A 14,875-nucleotide genomic window follows, 5' to 3' on the forward strand; every position below is an offset into this window, starting at 1 on the left:
CATTAGATTGATATAAAGTTTTAGCAGTTTTATACTTTAATGTATTATCTCTTTCTTTTCTTTCATATTTTGGCTTAGAAGAAATGAAAAGGATTACTTTTTTTGAGACGGTTTCTCATATACCTCTATATCCCAGGATGGCTTGGAACTTGCTCTGTATTGGGGCATTGTTTGAGGTGAACAAGGGCAACAACAATAGACATGTCAAAACCAGATGAGGAAAAGCTCAGGAGGCCTCAATCCTATACAAAGAACTGTAGGCAATTGAGGATATGTTTGAATTTCTTATCCGTCATTGCCACCCAAGTGCTAGGACCACAGTGGCGAGCCACCACTAGTGTGTGTACTTCTGGGGGTGCTCTGACTTCATGGGTGCTAAAAGAACATTTCACCAACTGAGCTACAACCCAGGCCCAAATATTTATTTTTTAAGACCTTTATTCTAGAGGGAAAAAAAAGCTAGCTTTCCTAAAGTGATTTTTATGGAGATTTCCTTTCAAATTACGCCATGAATAGCTGGAAGTCGATCCAAAATCAAATTCATTTGATGTGCTAGAAGAAAAACGACAGCAAAAGATGTAGCCAAAGGGTAACAAATTGGGAGGGAAGAGAAGAGTTTTTTCTTGGAAAAGTGAAATTTATTAATTGCAATCTGAACCAACTTCAGTTATGTCTAGATGCAGTCCTAGTACTGAATCATCACTTTTTTTTTCGGTGACACAAGTAGAGTTTCACGAAGCCAGTTAATTTCCAAATTGGATGGAAAATGCACCATTGAAGTCATGCACACATCTTGTAAACACAGTTTGCCAAGAAAAATCAATGGCTGGTGGGGCAGGGCGGGGTCATGTCTGAGGAAAGGGAGTAGGGAGGGGAGATTCAAGCTTTAGAACACCGTGTCTCCTCAGGTTGTTTGTGGCAAGCTTCTGGCTTGCTTTCACATCTAGTTCTAGAACGTGTTCTTACTGTTTTGCCAATTGTTGGTGTCTAAGATAATATCCATATAAATAAGCAGTCCAAGTGTTCTAACTTAATGTAGAGCCATTCTCAACCCAGGGCTGGCACTGGGAAATGGTAATAGCTGAAGCTGTGATTTCATCCCCTCCCTCCCACTCTGCCCCTGTGCTCATTATCTGGTCCTACTCATATCTGTTTCCTTTGTAAGTTCTGTTATCCCAGAACACTTTCTTCCATGTCCTTTCCCCTACCAAATAAACCTTGAATTCAATTTCCTTAGGGTTCTTATCTCTGCTGGGGAGACTCTGATAAACTAACATTTGCTGAGTTGTTTAATGTCAAATAATAGCGGCTATCTTGCCCATCAAAGGCTGTGGTGTTGCATGCCGAGATCTTTCAAAGTCTCAACTTGAATTAACAAGGATAGATATTTTATGTAAGATTATGTAATAGAGAAGCCGGTTAGGAGAGAGAGTAGAGAGAGGATTTTAGAACAAGTAATGTTCAAGAAATGATTCATTCCCCTTTCTGGGCATGCTCTTCAAACTTAGTGTCAAGCATTTACAAAACGTAGATGACTTGACTACTACACATACGCAGTATCAAGCATGTGTGATTTTGATCAACTGGTTATTTTTCCCTACTTGATACTCCTTTAATTAAAAGTACTTAATTTATGAAAAATATCACACTTTTCAAGGTGTACAATGTGATGATTTAATAGGCAAATTGTGGTTTAAATGAGATGTGACTCATAGTCTTTTTTTAAATTTATTTTTAAATTTAAATTTAGATTAGAAACAAGGTTGCTTCACAAATCAGGTCCAGGTCCCTCTCTGTTTCCCTCCTTTCCTCCCGTGCCCTCCCCCAAACTCCTCCCCAATTTCCTCAGGGAGGGTGAGGCCCTCGTTGGGGGTGTCCATAGTTGTGACTCATAGTCTTGGGTATTTGAATACTTGATGTCCAGTTGAGGGCACTACTTGGTGACACTTAGGAAGGGTGGTCTTGTTGTGTTACTGGTGACAGGTTTTTAGAGTTTAAAGAGTTCGCCATTTTTAGTTCATTCTCTGCTTTGTGCTTGTAGTTTAAGAAGTGAGCTTTCATTTTGCTGTTCTAGTCACCTTGCCTGCTTGCTGCTATGCTCCCCTGACTAATAGTGATGGTCTCTTACTCCTCTGGCACTTTAAGCCCAAATAAATCCTTCATTATCTAAGTTTCCACAATCATGATATTTGCTCATAGAAATAGAAAAGTAACTACTATACTTATGATAGTCACAGCCAAATTAATTGTCTACTAAGTTATCATTTCTCTCTGTGTCTGTGTGTGCTTGAGTGTTCAATGTTTGGGGATGGGGATAAATAGGAGCTTTAAAATTATGCTTTAATCTAATTTCAAGTGCATGATATATTATTAACTGTAATCACTTGGTAAATACCTAGAACTTTCTCCTCTTGAAAATTTGTAGTCTTCGGCCATATCTCTCAATTTTCCCTATAACCTAGCTGTTGGCAACCAGTATTCTTCTTTCTGCCTATAAGAGTTAGGAATTCTTTTTTTTCTTGTTTGTTTGTTTGTTTTTACATTCTACACATGAGTGTAAAAAATTTGAAGTACTTGTTATTTTGTGTCTCACGTATTTCACTTGGCATTATGATCTCCAGGTTTGTCCATGTTGAAGCAAACAATGAGTTTTCCTTGCTTTTATTACTGAATAATATTGCATGTTGCATTTTTAACCTGTCAATAAACACTTAGGTTATTGCCATATTTTTTTCTATTGAAAAATGCTTCAATAAATAGGGGAATTAATTATCTCTTTGAGATATTAATTTAATTTCATTTGTATATATACCCAGAGTTAAGATTGGTGGGCCATTCCCAATTGGTTCATCTACAACACAATTCCTACACTGAAGGCTCAGGGTGTCATGACCACCTCTCGGGAACTCTTCTCCAAGTGGTTTATTCAGGAACCTTGAGACAGTCTTCTTCTCCCGGGGAAAGCCAGCCCACAGCTTATATGGCCTAGGCATAGCCAACCCCAGCACACCACTTGGCGACAGCAGATAGGTCCACATACACGGAAGCAAGCCGTGGACCTGAGCCTTGACCAAATATGGAGTTGTTTACTCCGAGAGCGCTCACTGTAGGGAGGGTGGTAGGCGAAAGCCCACACCATCTTTAATGCACAGCATGTTGCAGCCCTCCACATCAGGGAACATTACAGATGATTGTAAAAGCCAGAGGAGCAAGACTTTTATGAGATAGTGTCTTCTGTATTTAAGATTAAGAAGGAGCTTCACTGATGAAATTGCAACAATATGATCACTCAAACAAGACCAGTGCAATGACAATAACATTTGACACCCCCAATGTGGAAAGAACCTTCACAAGTCCTTACCCTAGTATGAAGGGCAGAGACAGTTAATGTTTGCTGAGAGAGGGATAATATGTCTTCTGTAGAGAAGAGCCATCTCTGATAGGTTTTCTAACTCTAAGTGGCCATCTCTAGACATACATACACATGAGAAGCACTAAATAAACTCAGCAGGACATTTTGTATACTATATTTGTATGCAATATTTATATATGTAAATCATGAGTTTGAGAGAGAGTAGAGGGGCATAGAAAGACTTGGAAGGTGGAAAGAAAGTGATGTAAACACAGTATTAATATATGAAATACTTAAAAATAAAATAAATGTGAAAATACTGGTAATTAATAAATATGCTGTGGTAAAACCCATTATTTTGTATGCTAACAAAAATTAATAAAAGTATTTTAAGAAATTGGTAGATTATATGCAAGATTTACCCTTTTTACATAAAAATAAAAAACATGTATTTATTTATTTATGCATATGTATTGGGTATGTGTGCCATAGTGCATGCAAGGAAATCAGAGGACAAAGTTCTTGTCTACTATGTGGATCCCAAAGGTCAAACTTAGATTGATAATCTCTCTTTTGACAAACGCTTTTGTCTACTGAGCATCTTGGAGGCCCATTTCTCTGATTTGTTGACCATTTGTTTTAATTCTTTGCCTACCTTATAAATCAGGTTTTTTTCTAATTTTTTTTTACTATCAAACAGTGTGGCTTCCCTGTGGAATATATTAATACAGTATATTAACACTATCAGATCTATGATTTATGAATAGTTTCTCTAATTTGCCAATCGCTTCTTTTATTTCACAGCAGGTTTTTAGTGTGTTGTCTTCTTAACCTGTTTATTCTTGCCTTTGCTACCAGACCCTTTGAAGCCCTCTCCAAAACAGTTACTGTTAGATTAACATCAAGGAGCTTTTCTTCTTTCTCAAGTTTTGTGAGTTATACTTGGGAGTTATACTTCAGACCTTAATCCACTTCAAGTTAGTTTTTGCACATATTGTAGGACAAGGGTCCTTCTCCAACTTTCAGTCTCCAATTACCCAGCCTCCAATACCAGCAGGCCTTATTTGGGACCACCCCATTTGCACAGACCAAGGAAACGCATAGGCTAACTGCAAATCTTCACCTCTCTCTCTTAACTTCCACATAAAATCCCCCAGTACTATCCCACCTCTGTAGCAGAGCACCTACTGTGGCCTCCCCTCCATCCCTGACCCCATCACCAGTCCATCACCTGGGTCTTCTCCTCCAGTGTTTTTTTTCCCACACTCATCACTTTATCCCAGTCCCCAACTCTAGTGGGCATTCTTCCCTTCTGACCAAGAGGCCATTCCAGCCAGGGAAGCAATGATTTAAACTTGACTATATTATATTATTCTTTCACTGGGTATGGATAGCTTCTCAGATATTTTACAGAGTAGCACAGTAGTATATTTGTTGCAATTAATAGATCCTCACGTCAAACCAGCATAAATAATAAACCAGATTTATTCACTTCCTCTTGTGAAGTCCAAGCATACTTAGATTAATGCAAATTTACATTTTCCTGTATTCTCTTGGCTGTGACCTCTCCTGAATTCTTTCTTTCATCTGAACTCATCCTCAGGTCAGCATCTGCCATAGTCACAGAATGATTATTAATAGTTGCTAATTAAAGCATTACTCTATACAAGCATTGAACCAATGTTGTGAGATTTACTCTAACTGGGACAATTGCTGTGCCTAAAAGGAAAAAAAAAGGATATGTAGTTTACAAGAAAGCCTCTATAAAACCCATTTTGCTTTAAGTAAAATAAATTTACACAGTTTAGAGTTGGGATAGAATCAGTTTTCATAGGAGTTCACACTGTAACACAACATGGAAGGCCCATTTTTAAAGGAAAATCTGAATGCAGATCAGATCTTTAGAAATGGAATAAACTCTGAGAATATAACCAAATGTTATTCACAAAGTTCTTTTGGGTAGAACTTGTTCATTGAATCTCTGAATAATTAAATAAAAACAAAGGTATAAAGTTCAGTGTTTACCAAATAGGAGTCAATGTGCATGATTAACATCTGACCTGGCAAAGAGTTCCTTGCTTCTCTCTTCTAGAGTAACCAAACTTTCACTTATTTTATAGAACTGGATATACAGACTTAAATTACGAATTAAATAATACCACTTAAATGATACTTAATATATAATAAATGTTACATCCAATTCCCATTACAAGCAAAGTTCTGAGATGCCCTGTACAACTAATTCAGGAGGAAAAGAACCACAATTTTATCCAGCCAAACTTTTTGATTCCATGTGCTTTTGTCTAATATTTATCCAAAGACAAAACCAGGGTTTGTGTAAATACATATTTGAAAACTAATAAACTTCTCAAGAAAGAACACATTTGGTTACCGCCTAGAAATCAATTATCTTTACAGTTTTTCTAGATTCGATTCAGAGTCCTTTTCAGATTGTCTACATCATTGGCTGTCTAGATTCAATTGTTACTATGTCTTCTAACATTCAATAGCTTTTTTTGATGGTGTCCCTATACTGATTTTTTTTTTAATAAATGAAGGAAACAGTAAAAGGACACATTTCCTTCATTTCTTTCTACTCTCAAATTATCACATTCGAATAAGGATAACTCAAAAGACAAAAAGCTTTAAAAGAACTTTTTCCTTGCTTGGTAGGGAATTATGGACCCATAGCCATCAATCTTCAGAGTACAATTTTATTGCATAGTCTGTATATATAAAAATACCTTTTAGCCCTCTGGCACCAACAATTCTTAGCTGAACAACCATCTCTGATTTGCTCTTAGACTTGACCATAGTAAGTTGCTTTAAATATGTATTGAAAACATTTCCATTTAATAAATATGCAAATTGGATCACCGTGTCAACTTAAGAAAACAAAGTATCTGGCTCTTGCTTTTCTGATTCTAGCTATGGGGATTTTTTCCCCCTGCATTCATGCTGTAAAGTCCATATTTTAAATGAGGGAACAGGTATGAACTCTATTTCCTGTGCAGAAAGGACAAATGTAGATTTCAGTTATATGGAAAATGTCTGAAAAGGACAGCAATATTTGATTACTGTCTTCCCTTCATTATAAAGAAGCATAAGAAGTTGAGAGTACGGCAAAAGAACCAGCCTTTCACTTAGAGATATCTGAAGTACCTACTGTATTAAAGTGAATAAATGTTCTCAGAAATTGCTGTTTGTACATAGCCTGGATTTTTTTTCTCAAGTTGTATTTTAATATATATCAGTTTGTGTGTGCATGGACACGAGAGTGTGTATAGAGGTCTTCCAAGTGTTACTATACCTGTTTTGTTTTTTCCTGTCTTCAGTACTTGAATGTTTTAGTACACGAACAGAATTGTTGAGTATTTCACATTTTCATTAGTCACCCACCCCAATCTGAAACAAGATAAAGAGTGCTTTTAGTGCTGTGGGTGAAATTATATTGCAGAATGGAAGCTGCACAGCATCCTAGGAGTTTGCCTTGTGATGTTTTAGAATAGGAGAAGAAAGAGTTGTGTCAGGATGATGACAGTACTGTTTCAGACTATGACTACTAAACTCCTTCCTTGATGGTCCAGATCAACCCACAAGTCATATGCATTGCTGTACACCACTGGGGGGCAAGGCTTCACTACGGGGAAGCTTGCTTCATCATCTCAAGTGCTCTTCTTATAATATGAAAAGCTTACTCTTTGCTCAGTTGAATCTGAATGAACAGTGATTACAAACATCTGTGGGCAGAGAATTGAATCCAGGCATCTATTCTTTATGCGTTTGTGCTAAATTGTAAAGGCACATTTCTTTGAGAAATGTTCAGTTCTCTTCGAAGTATCTTTAATTTAGAGCCTACATATCCACTCTATCCCACCTCATTCTTATTTTCCATTGTTGAAAGGCCTTCCTCCCCCTCTCTGGCCTCCAACTTCACAGCAAGGAAGACTCACAGGCAAAGGAAACAGAGTGAACAAAGCCAGACTACAGGGTGAGAAGCATATAATTTGATAAGGAGTAGCTCTGACAGGGACAAGACACGGACCTGTGATCTGACTGTGTATGTCTGGCATATCTGCTTAGAGGGTTCAGTTTCATGTTTCTGGAAATAGCAGACAAGGTTTTGAGCTGAGAAACTACCCAATTAAAGGAGTAAGATGAATTACTCCAATAACAGTATTTGGGGTTCATTGACTAAGGTAAAAACTACAGGCTTGAGATTAATTATAAGAAAAATAAAAAATGTTTTAATGAGTATACAGCCTTGTGAGAGCTTGATTTTGTACAGTGGATGTGGGTCACAGAGAAAACAGTAGAAAAAAAACTAAGAATTTAGTCTAGAAAGATCACATTTTCTGACTTGATGATCACACAGATCTCAGCTGCATCATATCCATTCCTATAAAATCCTAGGTGTTTGTGTTATTCCCTTAAATTTACACTAGGACCTTATTGAATAAGACACAGGAAAAGGAAAAACATAACTGTGTTTTCGCATACCAGTTAAGGGACCACATGATAAGGACAATGAAATTTACTTAAGACAACTGATATTCAAAACATTCCCCTTCCCTGATAGAAGACTTCCTGTTTTCACACTTCTACATGGACAGAAACAGTGGACCAATCAGCATGTTGTAACTCTTTACTATAAAATAGACACAAATTTTGGATTAACCTAAATTTAGGTGGCTTCTATAGCTTCTCAGAAAAGGTCTGTCAAAGAGTCTAAAGAATCAGAAACCTAGGTGGCCATTATTGTGGGGCTGCTTTAATGAAAGTAGTACTATACACATCAGAAGATATTCCTACCAAAATCACTCAGATATTCAATGTGTTGAAGACAAGCCACAGTATAATAGTTAAAAAGAAAGCCAAGTAGTACCAAAATTCCAGAGCCATGCTTTGTGATTTGTAAAAAGTCTAATGGTAAATGGCATTACTTATTCCCATTGGTTGATAAACAATGCTCAGGGCTACAGCCTAGAGGAAGTATATATTCTCTTCACTGTAGGGATAGGGCCTGAACAAGGCTCAGGATACTAGAGGGATTCAGGGGGAGGTTGACTCCCAAAAGAACAGCACAGAATCATCAGATGGATTGACCACTCTTCACTCTGACACTCCAGATAACTAGGTGTCATTCATCTTCTGTTGTGGAAGGTAGGCCCCTGTGAGTGACAATCCTGGTTTCTCCAAAGCTAATTCTATGATGTACTTTCTACAGTGTATTACCCTATGGCCATCAAAAAGCTGAAAACTGTACATTGAAAGGCAATATGTCAAAGGACTGTTCACAGCTGTTATCTGCAGAGTTGGTTTGTAGCTCCTTCTTTCCTTCTTTTGACCCATCTAATAAGTGTTATTAGCATTTCCCCTGAGTTGATAGCTTGTACTATTTATTTTCTGCCTTATACTAATATTTCCTGACTTCGTAATGTTTAATATTCATTAGGGATCTGTATTTGTTACTTTTCTGATTGTTGTGACCGATGCCAGGCAATAAGCAATGCCAGGGGGAAGGCTTTTATTTTCTGGCTCATGTCTTGAGGAGCTAAAACCCATCCTGGTGGGAGAGGCATGGCAGCAGGAGTATGAGGCAACCGGTCAGAATTCATCAGCAGTCGGGAAGCAGAGAGAGTTGAATGCTGATGTTTAGGTCTTTTTCTTATTTATTCTTTATAATTCAGTCTAGGACCCCAGCCCAAGGCATGATGCTGACCATGTTCAGGGTGAGTTTTCACTTCTAGGTTAATCCTTTCTGGAATGCCTGCATTGATGCATGACAAACTGTGCCTCCCTAGTACCCACCCAGTCAAGCTGAAAGTGAATGTTTCCCATCACAAGATACTAGTAAATACAAACACATTAGAAAGCTTTATTTCTATTCACCCCTATCTACATTTTGTGCTTTTGTGTAATTTCAGTTTATTGGATATTTCACTTCTTTGAAGTCATGATTTCTATTACTTAAATTCATTATTCATTCTGATTTTCTTTCTCATTTCCTTTCATTATCCTAAATTCCTCTGGGAATTTTCCCTCATCTGGACATCTTATTTTTATTTAATATTTTTCTTCTTCTTTGAAAAATCCTCATGTTTCTTCTTCCTTTTTCCTCTTCCCCTGTTTCTTTTCTTTTTTTTTTTTTTTTTTTTTTTTTGGTTTTTCGAGACAGGGTTTTCTCTGTGGCTTTGGAGGCTGTCCTGGAACTAGCTCTTGTAGACCAGGCTGGCCTCGAACTCACAGAGATCCACCTGCCTGTGCCTCCCAAGTGCTGGGATTAAAGGCGTATGCCACCAACGCCTGGCTTCCCTGTTTCTTTCTTTAGACCTTTTCTTGGAAGGAACTTGTAAAAGTCAGATGGTACTTGATAGTTTTTATGTTACTCATTTTACTGTTTTTTACATGTTTTATTTTGTTTTAAGACTTTTTGGTAGACTATATGGTATCTCATTGTCAGACTTTCTCATTTCAGGTAGCACTGTCTGTGTAACAAAGGGATTCAAGCAGCCACCTACTTTTCTTGCTTCTGTATGTTGAGAATTTGGGTTTCATATAGTGGAGAAAGTTTTCTGCTCTGAGTCAGGTTTGGTTAACTTTGGCTGGAACTCACTCATTTTTGGAAGCAATTTCCTCTAAGTTGCCGTATTCCAAATGGTAGGATGCTCAGGATATATACATATATATCCCCTAATAGTAACAATCCACAATATTTGGGAGTTTTTTGGATATCTCTACCAACAACACACAAAAAGGCTTTTCTTGTTTCCCAAAAGCACCCTCAATATGGAAGCATGTCTGTCTGTCTGTCTATCTATCTATCTATCTATCTATCTATCTATCTATCTATCATCTATCTATCTGTCTGTCTGTCTATGGAGATCATTACCGAAAACCACACCTGATCCAAAAGCAGAGTTGTGGAGCTCACTGACATCAGATCTACAACACAACAGCTGCACCTACCTAAGGCTAAGGGATCATTGTGAAAATGAGGGCTGAAAGATTTTAAGAGCCAGAGCAGCAGAAAGTTTTCTGTGAGACTGTGTCTCCAGGAGTGTCAGAAGCTACCTCCATGAAGTCTGACCAACATGGCTCCCTGATATGATAAATAGGACATGAACAAGGGAAACACCAATAGACACACTAATGTGGATAGAAAAAAGCTCATGAGGCAGTGACCTTAGACAAAGAACTTTAGATAACTTTGGACTGCTGAGAGCAAGAAAAACAGCCTTCCTCAGGTAAGAGCACAACAACAATTGGTTATCCGACACAAAATTGTCATCCCGGAAATTACACACACACACACACACACACACACACACACACACACACACGTGTAATGTTTTACAGAATGAGTACATTGTATTTATATATTTTATGTATTTAGGAATGTCTCCCTCCACCCCGCCACACACATAGTAACAAATAGAGAAAAACAAGTCATGAATTTGAAAGAGATTAAGGGGGATGGGGCAGTACATTGGAGGTTTTGGAGAGAGGAAAGGGAAGGGAGGAATGGTATAATTATAGTCTCATTTCAAAAAAAAATAGAGAGAAAAAACATTTAAAATAAAACCCTTATGGGTTCTGTGATAATTAAAACTTACAGAATTTGCAAAGCCCCTCCTCAAGGTTACAAACACAGTAAAAATATCTGGGGCAAGTGACTGTCCACCTCAGCTGTCTAGGGGAGACTCCCATGAACTGAGATGCCTAGAAAACATTCCTACATATGATGAATTGCTTAAGACATACAGAGTCCCCAGGTTCCAGGCTTCATGAGTCATCAAAAACCCACCATACTGGAGTGGGGCTTTCAATAGTGACACAACTGCATTTGAGTCAGCCTTGCTTCTACAAGTAACTTCTCACCTACATTCCTGGAAGCAACATCAACAAACTCATTGGTTCACTTCATTGGACTTCAGTGTAATCGTTACTTCTGGTTTATTCTTTGAGGTAAATTGGCATGTGTTTCCTGTTTCCCCATGAAAAGTGTCATGTAAAACTTAGTCTATCTGCTTCTGGCTATTGAGATGTTTGGGAACTGGTTGATGAGCTATTTTAGGATGACTAGTTGAATGGTTTAAGAAGCCCTAGTGCTGTCAAAAAAAATCTCTAGGAAGCACAAATGGATGTATCAAATTCCATTGTTGTTTTAAGAGACTTTTGCAGCCACCCTGCCCTTCAGTAACTAACACCCTGATCCACCAGCTGCTATTAACTGTCATGCAAGACTCCACCAGCAAACTCATTCAGATTCATGGAAGGCTCAAGTGACCTTTGGCATTTTATTGTTTATAAAATGAAACCTTTTAATATATGCATTTAAAGCACATTAGTCTTGCAGAGTTAATGTTCTACAAAAGTATAAATATAATTTTTTAAGCAGAAGCAATCTAACAAATTCATGTGACTCATTTTATTATGACATTTGCTTTATTGTGGGTAAAGAACTGAGCTGACAATATCCCCTAGGTATGTGAAAGTCATACACACCTGCTTAGTTCATCATTCACTCTTGGAATTAATTAAATATTTTGGACATTCTAACAACGGTAGTTTCATCCAGTGGAAATAACAATAATTTTACTTTTTCCCTTCACAATGAAATTTTTATTTCCATTGCCCGATTAAACTAAAATGTTGAGTAAAAGTGGAGATGATGGGAATTCTAGTTCTTTTTCCAATTACAGAGAGTTGTTTTTATTGTTATCATTTGATCACTTATCGTGGCAATTTTTCTGATAGGTGTCTTATATAAGACTAAGAAATCATACTCAATATGGTACAAGTTTTGAAACTTTTATTATTTTTTAATTTGTGTACATATGCATGTGTGTGTGTGTGTGTGTGTGTGTGTATTTGTGAGTGTATCTGTGGAAGCTGGGGTAATTCTCAGAATCTATTCTCTCCTGTCACTGTGGGGTCCTCGACTTGATCCCAAGAGCCTCAGGTCAATTAGTGATTCTTCCCACTGAGACGCCTTGCTAGCCTTGGCGTAAGTTTTTAGTGCACCTGCTGTTGTTACTAAGAATTGAATTTGATCAGGTAAGATGGCAGCTTAGGAGCCACACTGGAACTAATGATTGAGTATAGTTGGAGAAACAAAGGAAACAGGAATATCCTATCATTCCAATAGCTGCTTCTTCAGTCCCTAGGTTATAAATGCAATATCCCAGTAAATGTCCTCTGTATTTTTACTCATACTTGTTGTAACTGTGACAGTGGCCATCGCAGTTGCAGAATTCAGTGGATTCCAGCAGATGACTGAGGACTGGGCTATGAGACCTCTTCTGAGAAATCTACAAAGCTGTTCCAATGAGAATCTTATGGAAGGGACTGGAAGCATTATTTATATAGCAAATGAAATGGTCTATTGAGTGACAAGGAAGCTTACATAAAGGGAGGAAATCTTTGCCAGATGTATACATGACAGAAGATTAATATCAGGAATAAAAAAGAACTAAAAATAAAGAAAATAAACAACCCAAGAAAAAATGGGTTATAGATGTGAACATTGTAAATAAATCCTCTTAAGTAGTTTTTATTTTTTGAATGTCACATCATCAAGAAAATGCTAACACAAATCATAAACATTACAATGATTTAAACTAGTATTATGTTTCAGCTTAAAACCATGAGAGGACTGTTAGATACTTTAGCTTTTCACTGAGACCCAATGACTCATCCTTCTACTTCAAATGTAGACTTGCTGCTCCAAAGTGGCTTCCCAGCTGGGATCGCATTTCAAAACATCACACCATACTACCTTTACTCATAGGTGGGTCAGTTTGTGTAGCTTTTCAAATCACACTAGAATAGAATGAAGCAGATATGAAATAGGTGTGCCTTGTTTATATTTGAGTAATAGATGAGACTTTGAACCATGGTGGAGCTATGAAAAGTAGGTGAAAAGAACCTTTGAATCGTTAACTACACTGAATACTTTTGTCTAAAAGGATTATGATTCTGTTTTGTCAAGACCTTGAGACATGGGTGTGTATGTCCTACAATAGAGTAGTTCTACGTTATCCATGGTTTCAGTACTCATAGTTTGAAAATATTAAATGGAAAACCCCAGGGATAAACAATTCATAAGTTCTAAGTTAGTGTGTCTTTTCATTTTTTCTTGCTTGGGACATGAATAATTTTGTCCAGCATATTCATATTTTATATCTACCCACTAATTACTATCTTGGCTACCAGACTGACAGTCATGGTATCTGAACGCATGTGTTCAAGTAACTTATTTTATTTAAAGTTTTTAATTTGAGAAAAATGATCTGGCCCGGTCATTTCAATATCTCTTCATTAAGTCTCAAGTTTCTCTTATGAGGTTACATTTGTAGGTTTTCTGTTGTGAGAATTCTAATTCTACTCATAAAGAAAAATATTTAAAATATTTAAAACTACATATTATTTATATAAGGAGTTTCAAAGAAAAAATACAATTAAAGAAACTATTCCACATTCAATTAAGTAAATGTTTAACATAATAATATTTCACTTTTATGTAATATTTGATTTTAAGCATATTTATAGTTAATTTAAAAATTAATTCAAAGGATAACTTACATTGCTATCTGTGAATACAAAATAATTATTCATAAATAAGTAGTTTAAGTTGTAACTTCACATTATAGGGAGAAAAGATACAAGGTAAGTCACACTACACATACATATAGTACTATCATGTGCAAAGGCATTGGTGTCTAATTTTAATTCATTTCTACAAGATGTTCACAGATACTGGTTTCCTGGTGCATGCCAATATATTAGGTGCTGCTTCATTCAGACTTGTCATTCATATTCAAATTACACCTTAAAAATTAAGTTAATAGAGCCCAATTGACTCTGTAAATAATGCCAGGCTCCCAGGTAGGACATAGTGTTACCACTGAATTTGCATTTTACAAATCTCTGGAATTTGCTTGCTTCTGTAGCTTTGACCTGAGACATAAATCCTGCCCAATTATAACATTCCAAAAAATACTTGTAAGCTAAACACATCCATATACAGAATAAAATGCTTTATCTTTATATTGTTATTATTGTGTTTTCCAAACTTTGTCTAACTTAAAAATTGCTATAATTTCTTTTAGGTAAAGACTTGGTTTTCATGATATAGAAACTCATTATATATATGTAACAATGTTGATGTATATGAAAATAAAATACACTGTAGGCAGCCAAATGAAAAAAAATTATTGAATAGTTCTTCATGGAAGAATTAAAATTATGTAAGGTATGCTAATACTAGAGTATTTGAGAAGCACTCATCAATTTCAAATAGGTGGATTTTGTTCCAAGCTTCGAAGCCTGGATTTTGCAAACACAGTGAATCACTTACACAGCATTTCTTTGAGGAACTGACTGATATGAAAATTGTGTACTTTCACCCTTTTTAATATCATTTAGTGCTTACAAATAACATTACTCAAAAGGGGTGTGTTTAAAGATGTTTAGATGTCAGACAATGCAGAAAGCAAAGCTGAACAAATTCTCACCTTG

This window comes from Mesocricetus auratus, unplaced genomic scaffold, assembly GCF_017639785.1.
Source record: "Mesocricetus auratus isolate SY011 unplaced genomic scaffold, BCM_Maur_2.0 Super-Scaffold_6731, whole genome shotgun sequence".
Lineage (NCBI taxonomy): Eukaryota > Metazoa > Chordata > Mammalia > Rodentia > Cricetidae > Mesocricetus > Mesocricetus auratus.